At 40.5% G+C, this 18899-nt stretch overlaps 5 non-coding genes across 5 annotated transcripts; 4 read left to right on the plus strand and 1 right to left on the minus strand.

Annotated features, from left to right (window-relative positions):
• Window positions 1-5103: 5103 nt before the first annotated feature.
• trnal-gag (transfer RNA leucine (anticodon GAG)) lies at window positions 5104-5185 on the plus strand. The gene has a single exon. It is a non-coding gene; the product is annotated as a tRNA-Leu (tRNA).
• Window positions 5186-5837: 652 nt separating this feature from the next.
• trnae-uuc (transfer RNA glutamic acid (anticodon UUC)) lies at window positions 5838-5909 on the plus strand. Its single transcript has one exon. It is a non-coding gene; the product is annotated as a tRNA-Glu (tRNA).
• Window positions 5910-7315: 1406 nt separating this feature from the next.
• On the minus strand, window positions 7316-7387 carry trnad-guc (transfer RNA aspartic acid (anticodon GUC)). The gene has a single exon. It is a non-coding gene; the product is annotated as a tRNA-Asp (tRNA).
• A 139-nt stretch (window positions 7388-7526) lies between these two features.
• Window positions 7527-7608, plus strand: trnal-aag (transfer RNA leucine (anticodon AAG)). Its single transcript has one exon. It is a non-coding gene; the product is annotated as a tRNA-Leu (tRNA).
• Window positions 7609-8251: 643 nt separating this feature from the next.
• On the plus strand, window positions 8252-8323 carry trnae-uuc (transfer RNA glutamic acid (anticodon UUC)). Its single transcript has one exon. It is a non-coding gene; the product is annotated as a tRNA-Glu (tRNA).
• The last annotated feature ends 10576 nt before the right edge of the window (window positions 8324-18899 follow it).

The following is an 18899-nucleotide window of genomic DNA, read 5'->3' on the forward strand; positions in this document are numbered from 1 at the left end:
CTGGGTCTGAGGTGGCATGTGACCACTGCGGTCAAGGGCTGGACTATGGCTCACCTGAGCTACGTGTACTGCGATGTCAGTGTGTACTGGGGGGGTTGCTTTGCAGCTCATCTCAGCATGGTACTCGTTCAGCACCTCCAGTACTTCACACGCTGACCATTTGTCGATTGCTTTGGATCTAAAAGTGAGTGCCAGGTCTTTGCAGGGACAGTTCCTAACAAACATACGAGTCACCTCTGTTTCCGGGTTGTCCAGCGTCTTGCCCTGCTCTCTCAGACAGTCAATGGCGAGGTCAGCTGCCCTGTTCAGTCTCAGCCAGTAGTCATAAGGGTCTTCCTGGTCTCTAGGCAAAGTCGAGTAAAAATCAGCTAAGGGGACAGAAGAGTACCTCGTACAGCTAAAGTGTTTTCTAAGTAGACCATAAATCAGATCAGGCTGAACATGAATATCAATATTACTGTTCCTAATGCCAAACTTCACTACATCTTTAGCTTTACCTCTCAAATGCATAAGAATTTCCTCAGCCTGCTATTCGACTTTAACATTACTCCTCTTAATGAATGTTCTCTTCAGATCTTCCCACTCATGCACCTTAATTGAATCTGACCCATCTCCTACAAATGATGGTGGTTCCTTAACCTTCCTTTGTGTGACAACCTGCACCTGAGATACATCAGACGCATGGCTGGGCTGACTCAGTGTGCTTGTTACATTCTGTGTGAAAGTTGGATCAGGAGTTACTGCGTTATTTGGCTGCATACGCGACATGATGCTATCAGCTAACTGTTGACCTCTCCTGAATAACAGTCCTCATCTGGTCAGCTACACACTCAGAGACATCACTTACAGCATTTGGTGTAGATGTGACTTGAGGCAAAGAGCTAGTGCGCTGGTTTGCTGCATTTCGTACGCTAGGATTGGACACTGCCTCTAATGAGGGTAAACTAACACCTGGGGCAGGACTGTCAAAAGAAAATGGGATAGGAGTAGGCATACCCCTGCCTCTGCCAATTTGAATGGGTGTGCCAAACTTTGGGAAAAGTGGATTACTCTGAAAAGACATGTTTCAAAAATGTCTGCCAAAAAACAGTGCAGTCCACCCCACTTTGTGAAATCGTCAATAACAAAATGGCAAATACAGTCAAAATGATAAAACAAATCACCAGTCTGTGTGACACGTTACTGCTATGCCACATAAAATTATCCATACCGCTGCGACACACTATAATGAGCTTCACTGCAATACATGCTACCCTTGTAAACTGTGAAAACAAATACTGTGAACCGATGGCTTCATGGAGCGATGTGGTAGACAGGACGGTCACCGGTTCGACGATAGAAGTCTCAGGTCACGGCACCAATGTAACTGCTGTGTACCCGTCCCGTCAAGAATCCACACACAGGCTGGTTTGGATGATGTGGTTCTTTACTGGTAGCTGCAATGAGTGATCAGAATGCACATACACACAATATGTGGTTAGCACCTCTGCTGGTTTCGATGTCATTAGCAGAGTGCAGGAAGTCTGCTCAAATACATAACATTTTCATATTTTTACAAATACATGAAAGACAATTACAGGTGTAACTTAATACAATGGTTTTTAACAGTATACTTTTTCTGTGTGATTGTATAGTGGTTTTAACTTGCTTTTATCTTCACTGGTATTACAATCAATTCAATACAATATATTTTTAACTTGTTTTTTAACCAACATCATCCTTTTTTATATATTTATGAAATAGAAAATAGAAAAGTACAAAATACAATACAAGACACGACATGACAAAATCATTAAATGGACTTTCAGCACCCTCTGGTGGCGACTAGCGAAAATAACAGACCACGTTGTGTCCATGCCAAAATGTCGGACAATTCAAACTTAAACATGAACGTACGGACACGTAACACGCAAATAGTGCAACAATTATTACCTGCAATGAGTGATCAGAATGCACATACACACAATATGTGGTTAGCACCTCTGCTGGTTTCGATGTCTATAGGGGAAAACTAATATCGACTTCAGTGCAAAATAGTAGTACATCTAACGTGAGCAACAACCAATTCAAAACAAAGATTCCACAACATAGCATTTCAACTACTGTTAAATAACTGTGTATCTTACAATGAATATTACGTTAGCTTTAGTGTAATTTACAATACTTTGCGGAGCAATATCGGAACATGTCTTACCATTAGCAGAGTGCAGGAAGTCTGCTAATAGCTTCCGGTTTCCGGTCATATTTACAGATTTTCAGGTACCAGCAGATGGCGCAATTGGACCTCATTGCATTACAAAACAATGTACATATTTTAGCAGGAATTTCACTCAAATAAATAAAGTATTTTTTATACCCGTTACATATACATATCACTTTAATTCCATCTGTTATTGATTACGGATGCATTATTTACCAATCTGCTTCAAAAACATGACTTGGGAAAATAGACTGGATCCAGTCACAGGCTTTAAGGTTATGTTGTGGAGCTACTACATCAACCCTAGTGGCAGTATTACAAGTAAAAATGAACGAAAAACCTTTGAACAAGAGGAGAGATCAACTCTCAGCAGTTTATCGGGCAACTTTAAAAGGATCCAAGCAAGGATATCCCACTTGTCCAGTGCTACCAAACTGCCAAGAAAAAGAGAAAAAAAAAAAATAGTTTTGGGTGGATTAAAGGAGACATATGTAATAAAGTTAAAATTGACAATATTAAAGTTAGTCCTACAGTACCAATTCCTGCAATACCACCGTGGATGTTTGATAACCCAAAAGAAAACATGCAATTACTAAAGAATAGAAATTTAAATAGTTATCAGATAGAAAAATAGATTAAGATATGATATATACGGATGCATCAAAAACTATAAAAAGTAAGGTAGGAGCTGCAGCAGTTATCCCACAAGGAAACATAGTATTAAATAAAATAATCAGTGATAAACTATCTGTTTTTACGGGGGAATTGGTAGCAATTTATACGGCAGTTAACTGGATAGAGGAAAACAAAGCAAGGAAAGTAGTTGTGTGCTCGGACTCCAGCAGTGCATTGATGAGCATAAAAAAAAAACATAGCATCAGAAACAAGACAAGATTTAGTTAATGAAATAGTTCAGGCAATCTATAGAATAAATAAAGCGGGAGGTGTGGTAACATGTCTTTGGGTTCCTTGGAAGATATAGTAGGATGGAATTCATAACACACAGGATATAAAGCATTATACACGTATTTAAAAAACATTGGGTTATATAAAAGAATATAGAGTAGGGATCCATCTTGGTCCACACTCCATTTCAGTAGGTAGCGCTAATGCACACCAGAAGGTTGCTTGCCGGAAACAACCGCCCACCTCCGGAATCAGTCCCCGCCCATTACCCTTAGGCGCGAAATTCATTTGAGCGGAAGACAGAGGTGTGAGAGGAGTTCTTTAAAACCGCAGAGAATCTTAAAAAGCTTACAGAAAGCAAGAAAAACTTACGGCGGGGGCATGTCGGACATTCGCCGTTGTTTTCGATGATATTGTCCCGTACCAAGGTTTCGATGTCTGGAGTCTTTGGCGGAATCAAGCCTTCTCCTCTGCCTGGAATGGCCGAGTCTCTTCGACGGCCGTTGACGGACCCGCCAGCGTTAAGGGAGACCAGCGAGCCGGAGATGTAAACGGAAAATCTGTAAGTAAATATATGTATATATGTATTGTATACCGCATGTTTTTTTCTTGTAAAATGAGAATCATTTGACTCACCAGACTGCGATTGTGTTAAAACGATCGCGTTAGGATCTTAAGGCAATTCCTCTATGACACAAAATAATGAATACACATAATATTAAATAATTCGAAGGTTTAAACACACCTCGATAATCATCTTCCAACTTTGTAAGATCGATCAAACAAAATCCTTTGTCTTTCACTTCGTCGTCATCGGCTGGTAAAAAAAAGAAAAGTATTACAACGTCGTACACGTGCAATGCTTTTAACGTTTAAATGCTTAAAAGGAGTTAAACAATTGTCTAATAACATGGTAAAGCAGAGGTAATGGTGTGTGTGTGTGTGTGTGTGTGTGTTTATGTGTGCGTGTGTGTGTGTGCGTGTGTGCGTGCGTGTGTGCATGTCCACATCTTCCCACGGAACATTCCCAGCCATCAATACATCGAAGCAGGGTCAAACATATGGTTAACCTTAACCTAATTAGTTCCTCCCAATCGTTTAAATATATTTTTTCGTGAGGTCTGGAAGTTGTTTCAAACGATCATAAACATTTAAACTGTCAAATGGCTGGTCAGATGCTGATCAGATGACATTCTCAAGCTTCCTTAAAAACTGACCTCAACCCTCCTTTGTTCCCTCTTAACCAATCCCTCTCCAGGTCTTAAACCCACCCTCTTCCTGGTTGAATCACTCCCTCCTCGGGTCTTAAACCCGACCTCCTCAGGTCTTAAACCCACCCTCTTCCTGGTTAAAACTCTACCCTCTTCCTGGTTAAAACTCCACCCTTTTCCTGGTGAAATCCCTCCCTCTTCAGGTCTTAACGTCACCCTCTTCCTGGTTAAGACTCCACCCTCTTCCTGGTTAAACCAATTCCTTTTCAGGTCTTAACTACATCCTCTTCCTGGTTAAAACTCAACCCTCTTCCTGGTTTAACCACTCCCACTTCAGGTTTTATCTCCACCCTCTTCCTGGTTAAATCACTCCCTCTTCAGGTCTTAAACCCACTCTCTTCCTGGTTAAATCACTCCCTCTTCAGTTCTTAAATCCCCCTCTTCCAGGTTAAAACTCCACCTTCTTCCTGGTTAAAACTCCAGCTTCTTCCTGGTTAAACCACTCCCACCTCAGGTCTTAACTCTACCCTCTTCCGGGGTAAGCCACACCCACTTGACCTTGACCTTTGACCCTTGAACTTGACCCCTCATGAATCATTGATTTATGACCCCTCATAAATTATTGATTTATGACCCCCCATGAATCATTTTTTGACAGAAGGTGTCCCCTTAAATTTTCTAACATCCTTGGCTTTTGCCTGCCACACCGCAACCAAAGTGTTGCCATGTCATATTTTTGCTATCTCATAATGCCGACAATTTGATCCTCGGAAAGCTGGGAATAAGGGTAGTGTGGCCGAGCGGTCTAAGGCGCTGGATTGAGGCTCCAGTCTCTCGGGAGGCGTGTGTTCAAATCTCACCGCTGCCATCTTTTGCTGGTAACGCATTTGTATCTTCCCTGACTGAGGCAATAAGACTCTTGGCCTCATTTGGAAAGCTTTCAAAAATAGGGCCCGAACGTTAGCTTTGGAGTTTTCCATGCCAGGTATGCAATAAGAAAAAACACAACCAGCACAGTTTTAAGGCCCGCCAGCAGCCTCTGAAAAAGCTAAAAGGTGGACGTGGTTGTCTGTTTATCCACATGTCGTTTGAAGATCACCGCCCCTACTTAAGACATTCAGTCCACTTTTATCTGCTTCTGTATTTTGATGACACCGCAGTGATAGGATGTATCACTGGCCGGCACGGAGCGACATACAGGAGGGAGTTAGCCTGTCTGGTGACATTGTGTAGAAACAACAACCTTATCCTCAACACGGACTATACTAAGAAGACAAAAGAAGACATGAGGAAAGAAAGTCTGTTCGTTACTGTTACTATTGTACAATTTTTACACATCCAAGTCCAAATTCATGCAGCAGTTTCCATAGTGTAGTGGTTATCACTTCACTGAGACACAGAAGTTACCCCGGTTCAAATAATACAATTCACATTTCTGACATGGTATATGAATGCAACGGGTGCTTCACAGATTTGTCAAGAAATCATGCAGGAGACAAGTGTCTGAACAAATCATCAGTTCCCTGGTGGTCTAGTGGCTAGGATTCGGCGCTTTCACCGCCGCGGCCCGGGTTCGATTCCCGGTCAGGGAAAGCTATCCATTCCGTTCTCATAGCAGGAAATTTCTATAAAACTTATGTGACTTCCATGTTTTATGCTCATGATATACAAAGCATTATCGTTGACATTTTCCATAAAGGCAATGTGGACATTGCTCCAATTTGGCCAAAAAAAGGTGCCTGAGATGCCCAGCTTTCCTCTTTCTTGTTCTCTTCCAGTTCCACGGCACGACACCTTTCCAGTTCACCCCACACCCGAGCCGAGTCACTGACGGCATCCAGATCTTGTTGGTTGAATTGCACAGGCAGGAGAGAGCAGACTAACGAATGACACATCATCTGCACTCCTCCACACTAACATGCTGTAGAACATCCTCATAGCCTCGTTTTTTCATGGATACCTTGCAACGTTCCGTTTCTCAGATCTTGGGCGATTTAGGCAGGACCAAAACGCCACACTTCTTTGGAGCCGGGCAGAAGGTATTTGTTTAGTTGTGTGAGGCATTTTCCCTGCGGCTTTAGCAGACGGCCAACCTGTTGCGGTGATGGCTGTCAGTCGGGGCTTGTCCAGGATGGAGGAAATTTGCCTTGATTTTAATCTCTTCGTTGCAGGTTCTCGGGCAAACAGAGCGAGACAAGGGCCAGTTTCTTGTTTGAACTTTTCCTCTGACGTCAGATAATACGGAGGATCAATGCCTAACAGCTGATAGAGATTGTAAGTTCTAATTGATTTCAAACACCCAGTTAGAGCCTCGCAGGCAGTGTTTAGGCCAGGATTGATTTCGGCAAGATGACTCAACGTGATTGCAACATGACATGAGGCACTTTTGGCTGTTCTGAATCATAGGGCGAGTTCAGTTGCTCGGATAGTGGCAGAATATGTTCCCCGGCTGGTATTGTACAGTTTTTTAGGATGCTGTTTCCAAATCCAACCTTAGCTTTAACTTTCTCAATATGATATTTGAAGGTGACCAACATAGACTGTCTGTGGTTGTATTCAAGCTGTTTTCCGTACCATCTGACTTTAGGCTAACCATTGGTGTATTTGTATATGTGTAATTAAACTGTTGTCAGTGTTTGCTCATCGGTGGTTAGATGTGTTGTAGTAAATAAGACCATATAGGGCTTCGCCTAAGGACTTTTCTAATTCTACCAAGGTTGATTTTTCTAATGCTATGTCGAGGTCGTCAGCTGCTGCATCCCTAACCTTTTATTTGACGCATTGACTCTGACAAACGATTTTCCCTTTTTGAAGACTTGCTTTTGCGTCCTAATTTAGAAGGGTGGAAAAAACATTAGTAAAATACTGTGTTTGATTTCTATAGGGCTGTGCAGTAACGCCGAGTCCACACATCACAACATTCGGAGAATGATACTTTGGTCACTTCTCAAATTTCAACAAGATGGTAACTGAAGAAAATTTGAGGTACCTAAACCATCTCCCCGTCAGGGAATCGAACCCTGGTCTTCCGCGTGACAGGCGGAGATACTGTCCACTATACTAACGAGGACTGCTTGACATAGTGTTTTCCAGGGGACAAGCAAAATTCCTTGGCTTTTGCCTGCCACACCGCAGCCAAAGTGTTGCCATGTCATATTTCTGCTATCTCATAATGCCGACAATTTGATCCTCGGAAAGCTGGGAATAAGGGTAGTGTGGCCGAGCGGTCTAAGGCGCTGGATTAAGGCTCCAGTCTCTCGGGAGGCGTGGGTTCAAATACCACCACTGCCATCTTTTGCTGGTAACGTATTTGTATCTTCCCTGACTGAGGCAATAAGACGCTTGGCCTCATTTGGAAAGCTTTCAAAAATAGGGCCCAAACGTTAGCTTTGGAGTTTTCCATGGCAGGTATGCAATGAGAAAAAAACACAACCAGCACAGTTTTAAGGCCCGCCAGCAGCCTCTGGAAAAGCTAAAAGGTGGACGTGGTTGTGTGTTTATCAACATGTTGTTTGAAGATCACCGCCCCTACTTAAGACATTCAGTCCACTTTTATCTGTTTCTGTATTCTGATGACACCGCAGTGATAGGATGTATCACTGGCCGGCACAGAGCGACTTACAGGAGGGAGTTAGCCTGTCTGGTGACATTGTGTAGAAACAACAACCTTATCCTCAACACGGACTACACTAAGAAGACATGAGGAAAGAGAGTCTGTTCGTTATTGTTACTATTGTACAATTTTTACACATCCAAGTCCAAATTCATGCAGCAGTTTCCATAGTGTAGTGGTTATCACTTCACTGAGACACAGAAGTTACCCCGGTTCAAAAAATACAATTCACATTTCTGACATGGTACATGAATGCAATGGGTGCTTCACACATTTGTCAAGAAACCATGCATGAGACAAGTGTCTGAACAAATGATCAGTTCCCTGGTGGTCTAGTGGCTAGGATTCGGCGCTTTCACTGCCGCGGCCCGGGTTCGATTCCCGGTCAGGGAAAGCTATCCATTCCGTTCTCATAGCAGGCAATTTCTATATAACTTATGTGACTTCCATGTTTTATGCTCATGATATACAAAGCATTATCGTTGACATTTTCCATAAAGGCAATGTGGACATTGCTCCAATTTGGCCAAAAAAAGGTGCCTGAGATTCCCAGCTTTCCTCTTTCTTGTTCTCTTCGAGTTCCATGGCACGACACCTTTCCAGTTCACCCCACACCCGAGCCGAGTCACTGACGGCATCCAGATCTTGTTGGTTGAATTGCACAGGCAGGAGAGAGCAGACTAACAAATGACACATCATCTGCACTCCTCCACACTAACATGCTGTGGAACATCCTCATAGCCTCATTTGTTCACGGATACCTTGCAACGTTCCGTTTCTCAGATCTTGGGCGATTTAGGCAGGACGAAAACGCCACACTTCTTTGGAGCCGGGCAGAAGAGATTTGTTTAGTTGTGTGAGGCATTTTCCCTGCGGCTTTAGCAGAGGGCCAACCTGTTGCGGTGATGGCTGTCAGTCAGGGCTTGTCCAGGATGGAGGAAATTTGCCTTGATTTTAATCTCTTCGTTGCAGGTTCTCGGTCAAACAGAGCGAGACGAGGGTCAGTTTCTTGTTTGAACTTTTACTCTGACGTCAGATAATACGGAGGATCAATGCCTAACAGCAGATAGAGATTGTAGGTTCTAATTGATTTCAAACACCCAGTTAGAGCCTCGCAGGCAGTGTTTAGGCCAGGATTGATTTCGGCAAGATGACTCAACGTGATTGCAACATGACATGAGGCACTTTTGGCTGTTTTGATTCATAAGGCGAGTTCAGTTGCTCGGATAGTGGCAGAATAGGTTCCCCGGCTGGTATTGTACAGTTTTTTAGGATGCTGTTTCCAAATCCAACCTTAGCTTTAACTTTCTCAATATGATATTTGAAGGTGACCAACATAGACTTTCTGTGGTTGTATTCAAGCTGTTTTCCGTACCATCTGACTTTAGGCTAACCATTGGTGTATGTGTATATGTGTAATTAAACTGTTGTCAGTGTTTGCTCATCGGTGGTTAGACGTGTTGTAGTAAATAAGACCATATAGGGCTTCGCCTAAGGACTTTTCTAATTCTACCAAGGTTGATTTTTCTAATGCTATGTCGAGGTCGTCAGCTCCTGCATACCTAACCTTTTATTTGACGCATTGACTCTGACAAACGATTTTCCCTTTTTGAAGACTTGCTTTTGCGTCCTAATTTAGAAAGGTGGAACAAACATTAGTAAAATACTGTGTTTGATTTCTATAGGGCTGTGCAGCAACGCCGAGTCCACACATCACAAAAATCGGAGAATGATACTTTGGTCACTTCTCAAATTTCAACAAGAATGTAATTGAAGAAAATTAGAGGTACCTGAACCATCTCCCCGTCAGGGAATTGAACCCTGGTCTCCCGCGTGACAGGCAGAGATACTGTCCACTATACTAACAAGGACTGCATAACATGGTGTTTTCCAGGGGACAAGCAAACATCAGAGATAATTTAAGGGGACACCTTCTGTCAAAAAATTATTTATGGGGGGTCATAAATCAATGATTTATGAGGGGTCAAGTTCAAAGGTCAAGTTCAAAGGTCAAAGGTCAAGTGGCTGTGGCTTACCCCGGACGAGGGTGGAGTTAAGACCTGAGGTGGGAGTGGTTTAACCAGGAAGAGGGCAGAGTTTTAACCAGGAAGAGGGTGGAGTTTTAACCAGGAAGAGGGTGGAGTTAAGACCTGAAGTGGGAGTGGTTTAACCAGGAAGAGGGTGGAGTTTAACCAGGAAGAGGGTGGAGTTAAGACCTGAAGAGGGGGTTATTTAACCAGGAAGGGGGTGGAGTTTTAACCAGGAAGAGGGTGGGTTTAAGACCTGAAGAGGGAGTGATTTAACCAGGAAAAGGGTGGAGTTTAACCAGGAAGAGGGTGGGTTTAAGACCCGAAGGGGGTGGGTTTAAGAGCTGAAGAGGGAGTGATTTAACCAGGAAGAGGGTGGGTTTAAGACCTGGAGAGGGATTGTTTAAGAGGGAACAAAGGAGGGTTCAGGTTGAGGTCAGGTTTTAAGGAAGCTTGAGAATGTCATCTGATCAGCATCTGACCAGCCATTTGACAGTATAAATGTTTACGATCGTTTGAAACAACTTCCAGACCTCACGAAAACATATTTAAACGATTGGGAGGAACTAATTAGGTTAAGGTTAACCATATGTTTGACCCTGCTTCGATGTATTGATGTCTGGGAATGTTACGTGGGAAGATGTGGACACGCACACACGCACGCACAAACGCACACACACGCACACACACACACACACACACACACCATTACCTCTGCTTTACCACGTTATTAGACAATGGTTTAACTCCTTTTAAGCATTTAAACGTTAAAAGCATTGCACGTGTACGACGTTGTAATACTTTTTTTTTTTTTTACCAGTCGATGACGACGAAGTGAAAGACGAAGAACTTTGTTTAAACGATCTTACAAAGTTGGAAGAAGATTATCAAGGTGTGTTTAAACCTACGACTTATTTAATATTATGTGTATTCATTATTTTGTTTCATAGAGGAATTGCCGTAAGATCCTAACGTGATCGTTTTAACACAATCGCAGTCTGGTGAGTCAAATGATTCTCATTTTACAAGAAAAAAAGCATGCGGTATACAATACATATATACATATATTTACTTACAGATTTTCCATTTTTGTCTCCGGCTCGCTGGTCCCCGTTAACGCTGGCGGGTCCGTCAACGGGCGTCGAAGAGAGTCGGCCATTCCAGGCAGAGGAGAAGGCTTGATTGCGCCAAAGAACCCAGACATCGAAACCTTGGTCCGGGACAATATCATCGAAAACAACGGCGAATGTCCGACATGCCCCCGCCGTAAGTTTTTCTTGCTTTCTGTAAGCTTTTTAAGATTCTCCGCGGTTTTAAAGAACTCCTCTCACTCCTCTGTCTTCCGCTCAAATGAATTTCGCGCCTAAGGGGAATGGGCGGGGACTGATTTCGGAGGTGGGCGGTTGTTTCCGGCAAGCAACCTTCTGGTGTGCATTAGCGTCACCTACTGAAATGGAGTGTGGAACAAGATGGATCCCTACTCTATATTCTTTTATTTAACCCAATGTTTTTTAAATACGTGTATAATGCTTTGTATCCTATGTGTTGTGAATTCCATCCTACTATATCTTCCAAGGAACCCAAAGACATGTTACCACACCTCCCGCTTTATTTATTCTATAGATTGCCTGAACTATTTCATAAACTAAATCTTGTCTTGTTTCTGATGCTATGTTTTTTTATGCTCATCAATGCACTGCTGGAGTCCGATCACACAACTACTTTCCTTGCTTTGTTTTCCTCTATCCAGTTAACTGCCATATAAATTGCTACCAATTCCCCCGTAAAAACAGATAGTTTATCACTGATTATTTTATTTAATACTATGTTTCCTTGTGTGATAACTGCTGCAGCTCTTACCTTTAATTTTTTTTATAGTTTTTGATGCATCCGTATATATCAAATCTCAATCTATTAGTTTGTCCGTGGAAATTCCTGTATTTGTTGCCTCTTGTTTTTTTTATTTCTTGAACTATTCACACTTCTGTTCTTTTCTACACTTTCTTGATTTCTCACTTTAAGTGCCTCTGCGTATGTAATATTTATTTCAACTTTGATTTGTTGTACTTTTGCTGCCTGTTTCATGATGTATGGCTTTTGATTATTTCTTTTTTCAATCTACAATTCCAATAAATAACACGTATTTCCAGATTACTGATAACTTTTAAAAAAAAAATGTAATTCCTGAATAAGATAATTGTATCGAATCCAATGGATTGTCTGGTCCTAAAACCTCTTTGTAATGTTTGTTTGATTCCCCCAAAATACGACACAGTCTAATTTGAAAAACATATGTGCCTCGTCGGCTGTAGTAAAAAAAAAAAAAACCCATGCCTCCTCGGTCTAACCTCTCCCAGCCCCTTTTCTGCCGTGTCAAAGATGGATCAAAGACCACCCTTGCCCCTAACCCCCACTTCTTCTTCACTACCAAGAGAACAGTAATTAATCCGAGCTGAGTTTTTTAAAATATTCCAACAAGACTTTTTACTTTCATTTTGTATCAAAGCTGAGTTGTGCTCTCTGGTTTATTTTGCAAATGAACATGATCATGTACAAGACTCACCTACCCACAATGCACTGCAGCCCAACGCTCCTGGTCGGATGTTTGTATCGGGGTTCATGGAGAGATGCGGTAAAGAGTGGTAGCCAAGACACACGGTCACACACGGTCACACACGGTCACACTCGGCAATTATTTTGACCTGGGGAGCAGATTTAGAGGAAAAAATGTGTCTGGGGGGCCGGGATATCTGATTTTCAGGTACAAAAAACTTCACAATGACACAAAATAAACACAACAGTTAAACCTCACACTAAAAACAAGACATTTACTTGTACGTTCAAAAGACAGAATAGAACAAGACAAGACATGCAATGCCATCTACAAAATGTTATGTAAATGTTAGTCATTACGCATGTGGCTATGGTTTTAATGTATTTGTTACAGACATGTTTACGTCAAGTAACATCACATGGTTCCATTTGCACCTTTCAACAAATCTGAAAAGGAATATTAAGAAGTAAAACTTATATTTAATCCTACCTCTTCTCCGAGCACACGGTGACTGTACATACGGGTCGAAAAATGTTGACCTAATTCAGCATTTTCTCAAAGTGTGGGGAATAGAGACATGACAGGTGGGGCGCGAGGAACGGGAGGAAATTTCACTTAAATTTTTTTTTTTTTTTTTTTTTTTTACCATGCTTTCATTTTCTATACACACTGTAAATCACTTTGTGATTCTGTTTGTGAAATCCGCCGTATAAATAAATGTAAATTACTTATTTTTCCTGTAGGCTTTAAATTTCTCGGTAGGAGCGAAAGTTTGACAGATATAGCAACAGTAACTTTTGCAGGCGGGGCTAAGAGGAACAAACATTCGCGCGGATGGGTAGCAGGCTAATGTGCGGACCACAATTACACAAAATGGATAAATTTGCAACTCGCACCTCAAAGGTCTGCAGAGAAACAAAAATATGACGGGTCTAATCAACCAAAAAGTCAACCTAAAAGAAAATATGGCGAAGGGTGTCTTGCTCTTGGATTCACGGCAGCGGTGGTGGGGGCAGAGGAGAGACCCCTGTGTGTTCTGTGTCTAAAACCGCTAGCAGCAGACAGCATGAGACCCAACAAATTAAAGAGACACCTCGAGACCACACATGATGTTCAATAAATTTGAAAATGTTGAGCTTGGCATTAGCGTTTTGTTGGGGCGATGGGGGTAGGTGGGCCTTGAAAACTAACTCCTTAGTCTAAAGTGGGGATGACAGAAAAAAAAAGTTTGAGAAGCCCTGACCTAATTGTACGGATCTCACTTTAAATGGAAAACTGATCATTTAAATGTTTTCACTTTGAATATGAAACGAGGAGTAAAATGTACAATGTACAATATTATCAATTATTTCACAATGACATGTTTTAAGGATATTGTACAGTATGATTAAATCTAAAAATGAATGTGATTTTTTTTCAGGATAATTTTATTTTTAGCCAGTAAACAACTGTTATGTATCTTTTGTATCGGGTTTTCCCCTTTAAATAACAAAATTGTAGAATTTTACAATATTCATTATTATTAAATATTAAATGTGCCAATTAGTTATACGGCATACATCATCCCCCTTTACCCATTTGTTAAAAAGACGAAAGTTGATGCGAACGCCTACGTGCTGTCAGAAAACTTAAAGAAGAAGAATGCCTTTGTGCAATTACTGCTATCCTGGCACAAGTTATAAAACAAACAAAGTTACCAAATTTTTTTCTGAGGAGACAAAAAAAAAGAAAAAGGGAGGGACAATCAAGGATCAACAATGGCACGACTTTCACTAGCTTGTGTGAGGTCAAAGACGTGAGATTTTAGACCAATGCTGCCTTGGATCTGTTCCTGCTAAACTAGTAAGTGACTTTCAATGCTCAAATCAGAATAATAATGCTAATTTTAGCTACTGGAAATTTGTGTGGTAGCAATAAATACCCACCAGCGCGATACATCGCAGTTCCACACTGACCAACCATGCAACAAACTCAAAAGAACTGTACAAGGAAAAAACAATGCAGTGACTTCAAACTGCAAATATAAGGTTTGAGTAAAATATGTAGGTTGGTGTGAATGTTGTCTGTCTATCTATGTTGACCCTGCAATGAGGTGGCGACTTGTCCAGGGTGTACACCTCCTTCCGCCCGATTGTAGCTGAGATAGGCGCCAGCGCCCCCCACATCCCCAAAAGGGAATAAGCGGTAGAAAATGGATGTAGGTTCCTACTGTGGAAAGTTCAGTAATACAGAATCATTGTGGCATTATCGTGTCAGTTTGACGCTATATGCGCTAGTCCTCATGGTAAATGTGGTTTTCCTTTTGGGAAAACGCCATCGCTTTGGTTCACTGGTGCGGCCAATATAAACCAAAACTGAAAGTTCTTAAGTGGGGCTTTAAGTAGAGTTTATAAATCTTGTATCTGTGCCACATATAGCCTTATTTCAGTGTCAACAGTCTCCAGCTTACTTGCTACACATGTTTTGGCTCTGCCCACCCTTGTGCAGTTATTGGACCGACATTTTTAATACTTTGTCTGTTGGTGTAATTAACCACTAGGCCTTCTTTGCTTTTATTTGTTGTTGTATCTTTATGTTAGCAATTGGGACTTTTTGAATGAAATTGTCTGTGGCTCCATGTTAACGAAGTTGCCTGTACTATTTGACTGATGCATTTTATTGATTGATTTATTATTTTTCTTTCTTTTTCGTTTTGTGTGTCTTGTTTTTTGGGGGGAAAGGAACATTTAATATTGATTGTAAATACGTTTGTACTTTAAGAAGTTGTATTTGCCTTAAAACTCCACAAACATTTTTCGACCCGTATGTACAGTCACTGTGTGCTCGGAGAAGAGGTAGGATTAAATATAAGTTTTACTTCTTAATATTCCTTTTCAGATTTGTTGAAAGGTGCAAATGGAACCATGTGATGTTACTTGACGTAAACATGTCTGTAACAAATACATCAAAACCATAGCCACATGCGTAATGACTAACATTTACATAACATTTTGTAGATGGCATTGCATGTCTTGTCTTGTTCTATTCTGTCTTTTGAACGTACAAGTAAATGTCTTGCTTTTAGTGTGAGGTTTAACTGTTGTGTTTATTTTGTGTCATTGTGAAGTTTTTTGTACCTGAAAATCTGATATCCCGGCCCCATTTTTTCCTTTATATCTGTTCCCCAGGTCAAAATAATTGCCGAGTGTGACCGTGTGTGACCGTGTGTCTTGGCTACCACTCTTTACCGCATCTCTCCATGAACCCCGATACAAACATCCGACCAGGAGCGTTGGGCTGCAGTGCATTGTGGGTAGGCGAGTCTTGTACATGATCATGTTCATTTGCAAAATAAACCAGAGAGCACAACTCAGCTTTGATACAAAATGAAAGTAAAAAGTCATGTTGGAATATTTTAAAAAACTCAGCTCGGATTAATTACTGTTCTCTTGGTAGTGGAGAAGAAGTGGGGGTTAGGGGCAAAGGTGGTCTCTGATCCATCTTTGACACGGCAGAAAAGGGGCTGGGAGAGGTTAGACCGAGGAGGCATGGGTTGTTGTTTTTTTTACTACAGCCGACGAGGCACATAGGTTTTTCAAATTAGACTGTGTCGTATTTTTGAGGAATCAAACAAACATTACAAAGAGGTTTTAGGACCAGACAATCCATTGGATTCGATACAATTATCTTATTCAGGAATTACATTTTATTTTGAAAAAGTTATAAGTAATCTGGAAATACGTGTTATTTATTGGAATTGTAGATTGAAAAAAGAAATAATCAAAAGCCATACATCATGAAACAGGCAACAGAAGTACAACAAATCAAAGTTGAAAGAAATATTACATACGCAGAGGCATTTATAGTGAGAAATCAAGAAAGTGTAGAAAAGAAAAGAAGTGTGAATAGTTCAAGAAAAAAAAAAACAAGAGGCAACAAATACAGGAATTTCCACGGACAAACTAGTTGTATTCCTGGCTTATGTAATAAACTGTACAGTACAGGCTAGAAATAAGACTGAGAAGATCAAAATAATTGTCAAAGCAGCAGCAAAGTTGTTGAAAGAACTATCTTGGGACCGGGTGCAAGCTGTACTACAGAGAGTAGACGTGACGAAGTCATGTTACCACATTCCAACACCCTGTTAATTGTCCGGTGGAATGCCAGAAGTTTGATAGCAACCGAACATGAATTAAAAGGATATATTAAAAATATGAAAACTAATCCACATATAATTTGTATTCAAGAAACATGGCTGAAGCCAAAATTAAACTTTATAATAAAAGGATATATAACGATTCGTAAAGATAGGAATGATGGGTAAAGAGGATGATGTGCCACATTTATTAAAGAAGATGTAGTCACGGGTAAAGAAACAGCAGAACCTTTAGCAAAAACATTTGTTAAAGTGCACAGTAATGATAATTTGAGAAATGTAGAAAAACAAAAGAGAGAAGAAACGATGAGTTTAAATATTGGGGAAATGATGGAAGACAACGATAATAGCTTTACCAACACTATGGATATGACATTTTCTTTGAATGAAATGGTTCGAATTTTGAAATTAGGTTAAAAATACGTCGCCGGGGAAAGACCTAGTGGGTTATCAAATGATCAAAAACTTAGGTAGCATCGTCAAAGAAGTGGTCTTGAAATGATATGACAGGTTATATGAAGAAGGAGAATGACCGGCAGAGGGGAAAATTAGCGGTAATAATTCCAATATGCAAGTCAGGGTAAGACCCGGAAGAGGCAGGAAATTATAGGCCGATAGCATTGACCTCAAATTTGGGGAAAGTAATGAAAAAAAAAAGATTAATGAAAGACTAGTATATTATTTAGAGTTAAAATAAATAATCAAAAAACTAACAAAGTGGTAAATAATGTTCAAGACTGGGGAACGGCTTGGGGTTTAAGATTCTCTGTTGGAAAGACAAAAGTCATACATTTTACAAAGAGAAAAGTACAAAACAAGCTCCAAATAAAAACTCTACGGTGAAAATATAGAAGAGGTACAAGTATTTAAATATTTAGGAATATGGTTTGATAAAAATATGAACTAGTCAACCCACATCAGCAAAATAGATTTGATTAGATTAGATCAGATAGTACTTTATTTATTCGTTCAGGAGTGTCCCTTCAGGAAAATTAAAAATAGGGGGAAAAGTAAAAAGGTGTTAAATATAATGAGGGCTTTGAGGGGTAATGATTGGGGGGCTGATAGGTTGACGTTGAAAACAATATATGTATATATATCACTTTAATTCCATCTGTTATTGATTACGGATGCATTATTTACCAATCTGCTTCAAAAACATGACTTGGGAAAATAGACTGGATCCAGTCACAGGCTTTAAGGTTATGTTGTGGAGCTACTACATCAACCCTAGTGGCAGTATTACAAGTAAAAATGAACGAAAAACCTTTGTACAAGAGGAGAGATCAACTTTCAGCAGTTTATCGGGCAACTTTAAAAGGATCCAAGCAAGGATATCCCACTTGTCCAGTGCTACCAAACTGCCAAGAAAAAGAGAAAAAAAATAATAGTTTTGGGTGGATTATAGGAGACATATGTAATAAAGTTAAAATTGACAATATTAAAGTTAGTCCTACAGTACCAATTCCTGCAATACCACCGTGGATGTTTGATAACCCAAAAGAAAACACGCAATAACTAAAGAATAGAAATTTAAATAGTTACCAGATAGAAAAATAGATTGAGATATGATATATATACGGATGCATCAAAAACTATAAAAAGTAAGGTAGAAGCTGCAGCAGTTATCCCACAAGGAAACATAGTATTAAATAAAATAATCAGTGATAAACTATCTGTTTTTACGGGGGAATTGGTAGCAATTTATAAGGCAGTTAACTGGATAGAGGAAAACAAAGCAAGGAAAGTAGTTGTGTGCTCGGACTCCAGCAGTGCATTGATGAGCATAAAAAAAAAACATAGCATCAGAAACAAGACAAGATTTAGTTTATGAAATAGTTCAGGCAATCTACAGAATAAATAAAGCGGGAGGTGTGGTAACATTTCTTTGGGTTCCTTGGAAGATATAGTAGGATGGAATTCACAACACATAGGATATAAAGCATTATACACGTATTTAAAACACATTGGGTTAAATAAAAGAATATAGAGTAGGGATCCATCTTGGTCCACACTCCATTTCAGTAGGTGGCGCTAATGCACACCAGAAGGTTGCTTGCTGGAAACAACCGCCCACCTCCGGAATCAGTCCCCGCCCATTCCCCTTAGGCGCGAAATTCATTTGAGCGGAAGACAGAGGAGTGAGAGGAGTTCTTTAAGACCGCGGAGAATCTTAAAAAGCTTACACAAAGCAAGAAAAACTTACGGCAGGGGGCATGTCGGACATTCGCCGTTGTTTTCGATCATATTGTC

The sequence above is a fragment of the Nerophis ophidion genome, linkage group LG02 (genome assembly GCF_033978795.1).
Source record: "Nerophis ophidion isolate RoL-2023_Sa linkage group LG02, RoL_Noph_v1.0, whole genome shotgun sequence".
In the NCBI taxonomy this organism is placed as follows: Eukaryota; Metazoa; Chordata; class Actinopteri; order Syngnathiformes; family Syngnathidae; genus Nerophis; species Nerophis ophidion.